The sequence below is a fragment of the Pinus tabuliformis genome, chromosome 1_1 (genome assembly GCF_031772625.1).
Source record: "Pinus tabuliformis cultivar Carrire ecotype Pingquan chromosome 1_1, CPIR1, whole genome shotgun sequence".
Lineage (NCBI taxonomy): Eukaryota > Viridiplantae > Streptophyta > Pinopsida > Pinales > Pinaceae > Pinus > Pinus tabuliformis.
The window spans coordinates 291,751,243-291,763,147 of NC_142297.1; the positions used below are offsets into that span (position 1 = coordinate 291,751,243).

The following is an 11,905-nucleotide window of genomic DNA, read 5'->3' on the forward strand; positions in this document are numbered from 1 at the left end:
ATTTGAAACATCCCATGATGGACCTTTGTAGTGAATGAAATCAACAACAACAAATGATGGGAGTTTTGGGGGCCAAGAACCAGATGCATAGGAAATAACAACAACTTGTCCAAGTGACCCATTAATAAGGCCTACTTCAACCCATAAATTGATTATTATAATGACTTGTTGTCCAATGCATATAAGAAATTCGGCATAAAGTTTCCCATTTTCTTGAGTGGTAGACACCATTTGTTTCCTTTGTTTGACATAGAAACATGCAATTGGCATATTCAATTTTTTTAGCATGGATTTATTGCGAAGTGCAATAGATTCATTAGTTGCATAGAGGTGAAAATAATTATCAAATGTCTATTTCTCGTCATGAGGAAGTTTGTATTTTGTTCATGCCATGAGAAGTTTCTAATAATCTAGTGTGGGTGTTGCACTGTGAAGGTTGGGGAGGAGCTGGTGAAATGTAATCTAGTCAAGGCTTGTGCCCTACTGGTGAAATACTTTTGAAGGCATGACAACCATATCGAAGCTCCGCCAAAGAGCATTGCCACGAGACATGCCTACATAAAATGGTGTATCTTTGATAGGTGGAAATTTCCCAAGGTCACCTACAGGTATTATAGAGCAATCACCGAAAGGGGTGCTTCTATTGGATGGGAATGCCTCTCGTAAACAATCATCAATTTGAGCAAGCATTTTAGGATGAGTGAAGCTCGTCTCATAAATGAGAATGTATTTCACATGTCAAAGATGTTCTTGAAGGTTTAGTAGAAACTAACCTTCCAAAGGTTGCATAAAGGAGACAGGGATGCGAAGGCCTCAATGTATTGTTAGTGCATTTATGTAGAATGTTGCAACACCAGTTGGAGAAAGAAAGAGTGGAGGGATTTCTCTATTGGTAGAGATGGTTAAAAATGATTTTTGATTAAATCAATTAGGAAACACTTGCTAGTGCGAGCAGTGCCTTTCATTAGCATCTTTAGTGGTGGGTCGGAGGCATTACTGGAAATCTGGGTAAAAATGATATTGAAAGCCATTGTTTGGCTTAGGGACAAGGAGGAAAGGGACTGTGAAGTTGGAGAGGGGAGTTAGCGATTTTGTGTGGAGGAGAAGTTGAATTCTATGGAGAAAATGGTTGTTTATTGCAAGTGTGAACGGATAAGAGAATGACCCCAATTATGGTTTTCATCAAAGTCATAGTGGCCAAGCATCTCAAGCTCATCAAAGAGGATGTTATTACCTAGGTGGAGTTGAGAGAGGAAGTGCCATTCATCCATGTCCATGGTGTAGTGGGGGTGCGGTTCAGTAGCAAAGTCATCGTTAGAGGTGGAGAGGGGTAGTTTTGCAGGTGCATGATGGACATGAAATGCATGATACATGTTTTTAATTTGTTCCCAATGTCCGACAACTGCCTTGTCAGTTTCGCCACTATCATCAGGTTGTTTGTGAAAACAGAAGTACAAGATTGGTTCACTCTAGCAAAATTCTAGATATCATTCTAAATATGTAGATTTGATTGAGGTGTAGTGAGGAATGATGTGTATGACCATGGAAGGGAATATGTGTTTTCATAGTGATGTCTTCTAGTAGGAGGATAACTACCAGGACCATGCAAATTTAATAATAGATAATGACTCAAGTTAATGCTATCTTTGCGTGTATGAAGTGATGAAGGTTTTTGTTGGAAGATGGCCATCCACGTTTTTGTGAAACACGTCTGAAAACTTTTCTCTGAGCATTAAGGGAGATAAAAGAACAACTACATTATGTTAATGGGAGTTTTTGGAGCATGTGGCATGTTTCTTGTGCACCAATGTCCCTATCAACAATGAGCTCGATTAGGATTTTGTGGGAAACAGTGATAGTCAGGGTATTGAAGGGAGAAATATGGGAAAGACATGCAAGCATTTGGTGGTAACTTTCAGACTTTGACTTTGATTTCCCCCCATACTTTGATATGTAGTTAAAAATATCATGTCGTGAGAGAACATGCTAGCAATCAATGTTGGTTCTCTAGATCGCAATCATGTGAGGGTTGTGGACATTAAGATTGTCATCATTTCTACTTGTAATATATGTTCTATAGATGGAAGAATCGATGTTCATAAAAGAGGATTCATGCAAATCCTAGAGGAAACCATAGCGAAAAGTTGTAGATTTGTTTCTTTTGTGAAGGCATGTAAAGGAATGACAAGTTGTGTGCCTCAAGACATAGTTCACAAGTTCCTCGTAGTCTTGGTGCTCGCTAGAATAGAGGATTTCAGTGGTTGAAAGGAGGTAGGGTTCACAAACCGATTATTGATGGATTATTAGATTTCTTTGATGGAGGGGGTGAGGCTTCGAAGTAGTGACGTATGCATCGAAAAAATATTTGGAAGCTACAACACTTGCTTCATCAGTCTAGTAGAGGTCGTCCATATTAGGTGCATTTTCGAACCATAGGAAACCACGTATATGTGCAGAGCCTCTATGTTGCCATTCATACCTTAGGAAGAATATGAGAACAAGTAAGATGTTTGTATGAAAAAAATTGCACATAATGGAGAGAAGAAAAACAATGCTAGATTCATACATGCACCAAAATTCCATTAAAAGGAATCCCTTTAGAAGGATCTCTTCTAAGAATATTGTGAATATGCAATAGATGTATTGAGAGGCATGATGCGGGTTTGTAACAATGTTTTGGATTCTCCAATGAGATTGGTCATGTGCAACGGGTGGAGGATTAGAAGGCATGACAATATGGAAGTCATGCAATCTGGTATCAGCTGCACTTAGTGTGAAGAAGAACGTAGAGATGCCTTGTTGAAAAATAATGTTACTATGCCCCCCTCTATCCCTGCTCTAAAAATACCATCTCCCTCGGAGGGACGAGCCAAAATGCATAAACTGGCCTGGAATGGTCGAAGGAGGCAATTTTTGAAGGTGGTGTCGAAAATCTACAAAAAATTCCAGTAAGTTGTTTGCAAGGTATCTTTTAATGAAGACTGACGCGATTTCCTAGCTGCAACAATGCATGATAAGGTTGTACAAATAATAGTGAAATCTAGGATGCTGACCAAAATAATTATAATGGTAGCATATTAGATGCAAAGTGTACTATAATTGGATATCAACTTTTACAATTATTGGTTGGTTAATCATGGTATATCCAGTGGGGAAAAGGTTGGGGAAGGCCATGGAGAAGAGGCCCTCAGTGTTGTATTCATTAACTAGAGAAAGCCCAATAATGGGACATTGAAGCTAATGGGCGGGTGTGGAATTGGAAGATTCTAAGTAGGTAATTATTTCATCAATCTCAGGATGGGAATTCAGAAGATTTGAAATAAAGGAACACGGATGAAGGTAAGACGGGCATGTGTGGAGGAGTTCGAGAGTGAGGGTTTCAGAGAAGACTTGGTGGGGTGCAGGGGAGCTAATGGTGACATGGCATAGAAGTGTGGTGACATTTGTAGGGGCAACAGGGAAAGCATGAAGCACATATGAGTGAAGCTGAACATCCATGTAGTATGGATCTTTTGTTAGTTTGAATTGCAATGCTGCGAGAAAGCATGACGTGTCGACAAAGAATTCATAAGATGTGTGTTCAATGCTATTTTTTTTTACAACAAGGATATTCTTTCTGAGAGCATGCAGGGAAGGGGGGTGAAAACATTAGTTATATCTTGAGGGAAGCTAATGGCATGGCTGAAATACTTATATTTCCCTCCACGTGCATGGGTCACTTGAAGAACTGGGTTGACATGGGAAATTAACATATCTTTAATTTGAGTTAGGCAAGAGAGGACATGGGGTTGTGTTTTTGGGTCCATGTTGTTCGAGAATGAGAAATGATGGACAATTCGCTCGAAGTCACAACGAGAGTAGGTAACAAAACCACTATGGTTTTTCATTTTCATGGATCGGTAAGATTCATTACAAGTGGAACATACTTGCATGGGGGTAAGTGCATTAATCCTTTCACGAAAGAGACTATGTGCATGTTGGAGATGGTTGTTGTGGAATTGTTAGGAAGTTGAAGAGGAAGCAACATGGGGGGATTATTGTATAGGGAAAGTGGAAGGTGAAGAAAGGGAAGGGTTTGGAAAAGATTGGTCAACAAGTGGAAATGGAGGGGGAAATAGAGGATGAGAGGTGTATGGAAGGGGAGGGAGACAAAGTTGGGAAGGCATAGAATTTCAGGATGGGTTGGTCTGAGAGGGGAGGTCGGACTTGTTGTAGCTCGTTTTTCACTATGTTTTAAATTGTGAAAAAAGAAACAAAATTTATATATTTCAAAACAAAAAAAATTCTAGAATGGTGTTAAGGTTTTGATTTAATAAAGGGTGGATTAACAATAGAATTGAGCATGATGCAAGATTAGTATAAAACATTTAGGTGGGGTCTTGTCAGAGTTTAAAAATTTGAAAACTTTAAAGGACAGGCTAGTTCATCGGGCAAACTTAATTGTTGTGTTGGGTCCCTTTGATGGCTCCAACCTGACATCATAAACAACTCGACGGTTATGCCCTCGGGTGCCTCCATAAATTAGTCAACAAAAAATGGGTTGAACAACAATCGATGATTTAGATTGATTGCGGGTTCACTACCAGCGGGCCTCCCCCCGTCATGGTAAGTTATCCCATAACCCTACGGCAAGGAAGCATGACCCAGCATGCTAGTTCACCATGTCATCACCAAATCATCGCCATGTCACCTCATCTCATCATCATGTCATTTTCACCATGTCATCCATCTCGTACATGTCACTTTAGCATTTAATCTCGTTTTCCCACTCACTTTTCTATCTTCTCCCCATAAACTTCATTCCAACTTCATTTTTCACATTGTCGTTTTCAATTCCCAATGTCCCTAGCACGTTGCAATCGTTGTCCCACTTAAATTCGAGTTCACCAATGCCAACCATTATTATATAGGTATTTATACGTCATATTCAACTATTAAAATCTTTAAAATGTCTAAGAAAGTGGTTCTATCGGGTTCTTCGACCCATATTCCTCTCATGGACAATGAGAGGGATTTTTTTAATTCTATTTGCTCATTGAATTTAATGGAAATTCATCAGCACATTCTAGTCAACCAAAAGGAGTCTCCTTTGTATGCTGCAATTGTAAAGTCTGGTTTTTTTTCTGCTATAATTCCCCAAACTTATGTCTTCCCTAAGTTTATTTACTGGTTGGTCTCTGCTCTTTACCCTAATAAGTGTTTTGTAATGAATGCTTTAGGTGAAAATATCTTTCAGGTATCTTCTTTTTTAATTCAACAATAATTAGTTTTTTCACCTCCAAACCTTTACACCCAATTTTCAAAGGAAACCTTGTTGTCGGCATTTCAAAATTTGTTCGGGAATGACTATGCCCCGATGAATTTATTTTTAATTCCCATATGACAACAATTTCCTGTGGAACCCACTCAGTTTTCTCTTAAAACTTTTATTGAAGATGTGATACCAATTTTAGCATTTCAAAATTTGTCTGGGAATGACTATGCCCAAATGACCTTGTTTTTAATTCCCATAGGACAACAATTACCTATGGAGCCCACTCAATTTTCTCTTGAAACTTTTATTGAAGATGTGAGACCACTTTTGCATATAATTTCCATGGTTTTGGGAAGGGAAGATATAACTGTCATTGATCAAGATATTTTTGGGATGTTCAATTTAATCTTGCAACATGAAACTATGCTTGATATACCAGCTTATTGGGAGAGTCAATTCTCAGTTGTCAGACCTAGCTCTTACTGGATGTTTCAAATTCCCATTATTAGTAACTTATCCTTTCTTGTACACTCTGTTATCACTCAGGTTTTTTGCTTAGAAGTTATTAAAAAAGGAATGGCCCGAGGTAACCACAAACCAATCTTTTAGACTCAGGTTCTAGCCAACCTAAGTCCAGAGAGGGCTCTCTCTTTATAATTTAGCATTGTTTTGATATGATATTAGGCTAGTTATTAATGCTTAAGGAATTTGTTTTGATTTGTTTGGTGGAATTAAGGAAACAGATGAGCAGAGAAGGTATTCAAGCCAATGGGCTATGGAGTCAAGTAGGAAACGTTTAACAGGATTTGATTAATCACTGAGGTAAGAGTTCATAGGGCAAGATAGCACCGCAAGGACAAATCTGAAAGGTCTCAATGGATGAAAATCTTAACCAGGGCCAAGGGCAATGAAAAATCCTTGACAGGGATTAAGATGAAGAAGGGAGGTTTGGCAAATAGCAAGGGCAATTAAGAATCCTATACTAGGGGCCAATAGAGGGAATGAATTACAGAAGTAAGGGAGAAACTAAGAATTCCCAGACTTAAGAAATTTATTAGAAAACATTAAAGAAGCAAACAGTTAAAACAGAGAGCACTTAAGCTAATTCTGATGATATTCCTTGTTTGCTTTTAAGAATTATAAGAAACACATATGATATTTCGTAACATAAAGGAAAACAATAATAAAGCTCAGAGAAATGATACTTATTTTTTTCCCACAGTGCACATGAATCGAGTGAAATGTCCTTAGCTTTATTTAATCCAGTAAAAGAGTCCAGCCTTTATTACAATCGCTCCTTTAGCTCACAACAAAATGTCTCTAGAAATGCTTTTTAATCCACCCTAATTACTTCAATTTGTGAAGTATTTATACAAAAATTAATACAAAATATCTCATAACTATATGAGATTTATTCTAGGAAACAAAAGTTATCTTCCACACGAAGATAGAGACAGATGGAAAATAGATTGTTTGTTGTCCCTTTATTTGTGAATGTGCTGGATACTGGAACTCAGATTTGGCTCTTGCAGTTGCCTCGGTATTTATGTGCTGGATTTCACTCTTATCTTCACCTACTGATACTCTTTACTTGTGTTGTTTCATCCTTTCATCCTGTATTACCAGAATTTACCATGGTAAACATCTTTTACTCCACAGATTTACTATAGTAACTTCACAGTAAATCAGTCAAACTGGTCCACCATTCGTTATCTGGTAATTTCATCCTGATCATCTTCCTATAAACTTCATCAGCTTCTGTGTACTTAGCAAAATTGGGTTTGCTGGTGAATAGATGTTTTACTTCATGCTCTATGTAGAATAGATTCTCCAGGCCATCATAAAGTACCTTTCCTGTAGGTAATGCTTTTACTCCTGAAGAACTTGCTTGACTCCTGGCCTGTTTATTTAATCTCTCGATATAGTCTTCCTGTGTCATTAACTTGTCATGTATAACCAGTGGGCTAGGAAGGCCTTTCTCTCTCAAAATTCCATATTTCAACATGAAGCTATCTATGTCTACCTAAATACTTTGACACCTTTTCTCTAGATTAAGCATTAAGTTCCTTTTAGTAAGAACTTTCTTTATTTCAATAATAATAGTTGTTTTATCCTCAATCTCTAACTCCTCTAGCTGGTGCCTATTTCTACTGTTCAAAAAATCAATCAACTGATTTGCCTCTTCAGGTTTATCTCCAAGTTCTTCTTTAGTCTTATGTATAACTTCCATAGCTACTTTAATTAATTCAGTCTGTTAAAAAATTACCTAGATAGAAGGCCAAATATCATTGATGGAATCAATGATATTGGCCCACAATATATTTTTCATGTCTCCCAATGGTTTTTCTAATGTCAAATCCTTCTCCAGGACTCTGATTCTTTCGTCCATCCTTCGGTTTTTTCTTTCTTATTCTTTATTCTGAATTTGTGCAAGCTCGTAGTTTGTTTCCAAACTTGTCATTTGTTCTCTGAGCTTTTTCAATTATGTGGCCTAGATACTCATTTGTTCCATGGTTTTAATCAATTCATCTATTTTTTTCTTATGATGTCCCTGCACTGATTGATGTACCTGTGGTTGAAATAGTCCCTGCACTGATTGATGTACCTGTGGTTGAAATAGTCCCTGCACTGATTGATGTACCTGTGGTTGAAATAGTCCTTGCTACTGGTAATGCTATCACTGGTGGAAGTGTTGGCACCAAGGAAGTTGCTAGAGTGGAGGGTACTACTGTAGAAACTGTAGGTATAACAGTCTGAGGAGCGGTGGCCAGCTCACTCTGCTTAGACTGTATTTCTTTCTCCAATTCCTTCTCAGTTTCTTTTAACTGATCATTTAACTTAAGGACTAGGTCCATAAGTTCTTCCTCTTTTTGCCTCTCTATAACTTTTGCAGTTTGAGGATGGTGGAGAGGAGGGATCTTGAGCTGCTTCTTCAATGCAGCTATATCATCATTTTTCTTTTTAATCAACTGCTCCATTGCTTTGACATCCTTGGGATCATGTCCCAACTCTATCACCAAGTCTTCTAAAGTTTTTATCCTAGTGTCTTTAGCCTAAGAGGAGGCCTTTTCCAGTTGAAGCTGTGCAGAGGTATTGTTCAATGAGTTTTGCAATTGATGTGCTGTGATGGCCTTATTAGTCAATGTAGAATATACCATCTCACCAGTTTGTTTGTGCAGTTCTATTTGGTCAATAGGATGAATATCCTTTGCCAAAACTTCAAAATCAGTCTTTAAATAATCAGCCATGGATCTTGGCTGTTGCACAGTTGGCTTGAGGAAGCTCATCTGCATCTTTCCTTCCTTTATGTCAAAGGCTGACATCAGCCTTGTCTGGTTAGTTGGAGCCATTCTGAGATAGTGAGCATAGGTCTGAGCTTTCAGTTTCTCATTCCTTGCTTTAATTTCTTTATATTTTCCTTTTATGTCCTGGCTTTGTCCTGAAGGAGCTCTGAATGAAGACACCTCTGTGCTCTGTTGTCTTTCCAATGCTTGTATCTGTGAAGTAGATGGTGTCCCTCCTGTTGGAATGGTTTGCATGCTATCACTCCTTTCAGCTACTGTGTCACTTTCTGTTTCTTCAAGAAATTCCTGTTCAGACAAGGGATTCAACCTTTGCCTTTTTGCATAGGTTTGGTCAATGGGCATAGTAGAAGGAGTGGCCTCCTCTCGGCTTCTCTTTGGATTTTTCTCCTCATTTAGAGGAGTCTGCAAAATGGGAGGATTGCTCATGTTTGGTTCTGTTTGATCTAGCTCCTCTGAAATTTCTGGTTGTTCTGAATCTTCTGCCTGTTCTGATAACTTTTGTTGCTCTGATGGCTGTGTACTGTGTTCCTATGACTGCCTTTGTGATGAAATCTCTCCTGGTACTTGCACAAACGAATCTTCATCAAGCCTTCTGTTAGAGCCTAGATTTGCCTTAGGCTGAAAAGGCAAGATTCTGGGTCCATGTCAAACCACGCTCAGCCTCGTAGCTAGCCCTACGAGGACAGGAGAGGGCTCTCTCTGGGTCAATCTCAGCAAAAGATAATTGATGGGGCTTGAGATGACTTAAAATGGGAACTGATTTTAGGCTAGTAAATAAATATGAAAGAGATAATTTAATGAATGACTGAATTTTCAGGGATGTATGGGACAAAGGACAGCATGAGCGGAGAAATTAAATCAAAGACACAGAGTATTTCATGGGGCAAGATAGGCAGGAAGTTTAGCAATCAAATTGAAATAATATGGAGTGGAAAGATTGTTGAGAAGCTGAAAAGGGCATACACATGAATCCTTTTCAAATAGAAGAAGACACACAAAGTATGAATGCTTTACAAGGCAGAGCATAAATTGGATTCTACCTTTCTTACTTAAGAGCATTCAACTAGAAATGATTATGAATGGACGGTAAAACATAACAAAATACATATGAAACAGAAAGAAGAAACATATGCTAAACTCATACCACATGAATCTCATGAATCAGAGCTGCATCATTTCATTAATTCTCTGCCAAAACTGTACAGTGAAACGCTGGGTTTTTCCTCCACACTTCTCCCAGAACTCAGACCCTTTATAAAATCATTTTCAATACAATAAATAATGCCCATTATGAGCAAACAGATCAACCAAAAATAAGGGAATACTTAATCATCTTTAACAAACAGAAGCTGAAGAGCCAATCATCTATTTCTGAGAAGGAGCAACGTTACATTTTCTACTCAAATTTGTTGATGACCAATGGAGAGGCGGAAACTGTGGCTGTAGACCCTTTGAATCATCAATGAAGTCCAAAAATAGGTAATCGAATCCTATTTCTCTACCATGGTAGATATCTATGCTTTATTTTAAGCTCCGGTCTTTGAATTTTCACCTTCCCTTTTGGCGTTTGAATGAAAACCAATTTTTTATAATTAGCATCCAGATTTCTAGTTTTACAGGCATATCTCCAAGCGTGTCCTGAAAGCATTTCATAGCCGCTATATGCTATATTATTTCCATTCTCTCTTTGTTTGCCCTTGAGGATATCCAATTGTTCTTTTGTGAGTTTAAAAAAATAGCAACTGATATGGCTGATGATTTCACCATTCATTATTCCACTCGTGTCTTTCAATGGTGGAGGTTGTTGGTACTCTATATGCTGAAACTTCGGGGTTGAAGGATTTCTGGCTCGTAAAAGAGTTCTGTCGATGAAGGGTGGCAGAGTAATGTCTAACCCACGGGCTACATCAGACCAGGTATTGATGAAGTGTATACCTGCATAACCATCAGCCACATGGTGCTACATCCCCACACCTAATGACACCCCTCCACATTTGAAAAAGGTTACGAGCAGAGGATAGGAAGAAATGTCTTCTGAGTAATTGACTTTAGGAATGAGTTGTTTGAGCTCCATGGTGGGCGCAAAATCCCCGAAATCATCAATGACAGAATCTGTTATAGCTTCAACAAGCAGGACGCCCTCACCGTTACAGTTGATTTCGATACGTCCATCTGGGTCTCTTTTAGTCTCCCTGCCATGGGATAAAATGGCACCAGCAGTTTACTAAGCGCATCCCTGAGAATGTTCATTGAAAAGAAATCGGGGCTGCCAGTGGGCCTATAGAAATACACACTGGCAGTATGTATTCTCGGAACCACAAGGTCTACATTTGAGTTCCAAAGATCCCTCTGTGGAGTCGGTGCGGCGGGACGCACCATTTGCGAACTCTTCACTATTATAAGCATCTTTGCAGGCTACGGGCGGCTAACTCTGTTTCTTCGAGTTGTGCCTTCAGTGCTATCATCCTCCAAATCTGCCTCGCTCGTTTGTTTGAAATTTTGAACGGATAGTGATGCAGCAACACTTAAAGGGTTTGTTTGCTGAAATGATACAACTGACTGCATGGCATCCAAAGATGAATCAGGTTCCAAAATGCCATTGTGCTCCACAGATTTACGCTTACTTCTATCTTTTTGCAAACCAGGAACATGTAATCTGGAGAAGAGCTGAGTGATTTGAATTTTTTGCAGAGCAACGATAGAAATTTTTATTGTCTGCCCTGTGCGCCGCGCGCGAGCCTAGTGCACCACCCCTCGTGGATGCGCCCTGCCAGTGGAGAAAAAAACTGTGGAAATGTGCCCAATGCGCCGCGCGGACTCTAAACATTGTCTCGGCTTTGAAAATCGCCCTCTCACCACTAAACTTCGACTTTCTTTGATCTTCTTGGATGAGAATGACATTGTACACATAGAAATATCTTTATGATTTTTGTTTCTCCAAAACCCATCTTTGTAATGTTTTGACTTGGCACTTTTTTCACAATTAATACAACTCTGTTTTTCAAATTTCCCTTTTGATTTTTTAGCTAAAATGATGGCTTTTTGGTTGATTTTTGCAGGATATGGTGGCGTTGAAATTCGGCCAAGGATGACCAGAGCTGCTCCTGAAGATTTTCACAATTGAAAAACTTTGACAATTACATGACAGAAATGACAATTTTCTTCAAAACGGAGTTTTGAAGAAAAGTCATGATCAAGCGATATAACGATGAAATTTTGCGATGAAAACTTATTTGGAAACCTCCCTCATATGCCTGCTGATGTTATTAGTCATTCTAAAGACTAAACCCTAGACCTAGTGACTGAAATGACTTGCTGATCAAGAGACTAAAACAGGACTGTAAGT

The 11,905-nt window shown here is 38.7% G+C and overlaps 1 pseudogene; it reads right to left on the minus strand.

The window, feature by feature from the left end:
• Nucleotides 1-10,057: 10,057 nt before the first annotated feature.
• On the minus strand, nucleotides 10,058-10,965 carry LOC149212698 (shikimate O-hydroxycinnamoyltransferase pseudogene; annotated as a pseudogene).
• Between the last annotated feature and the right edge of the window lie 940 nt (nucleotides 10,966-11,905).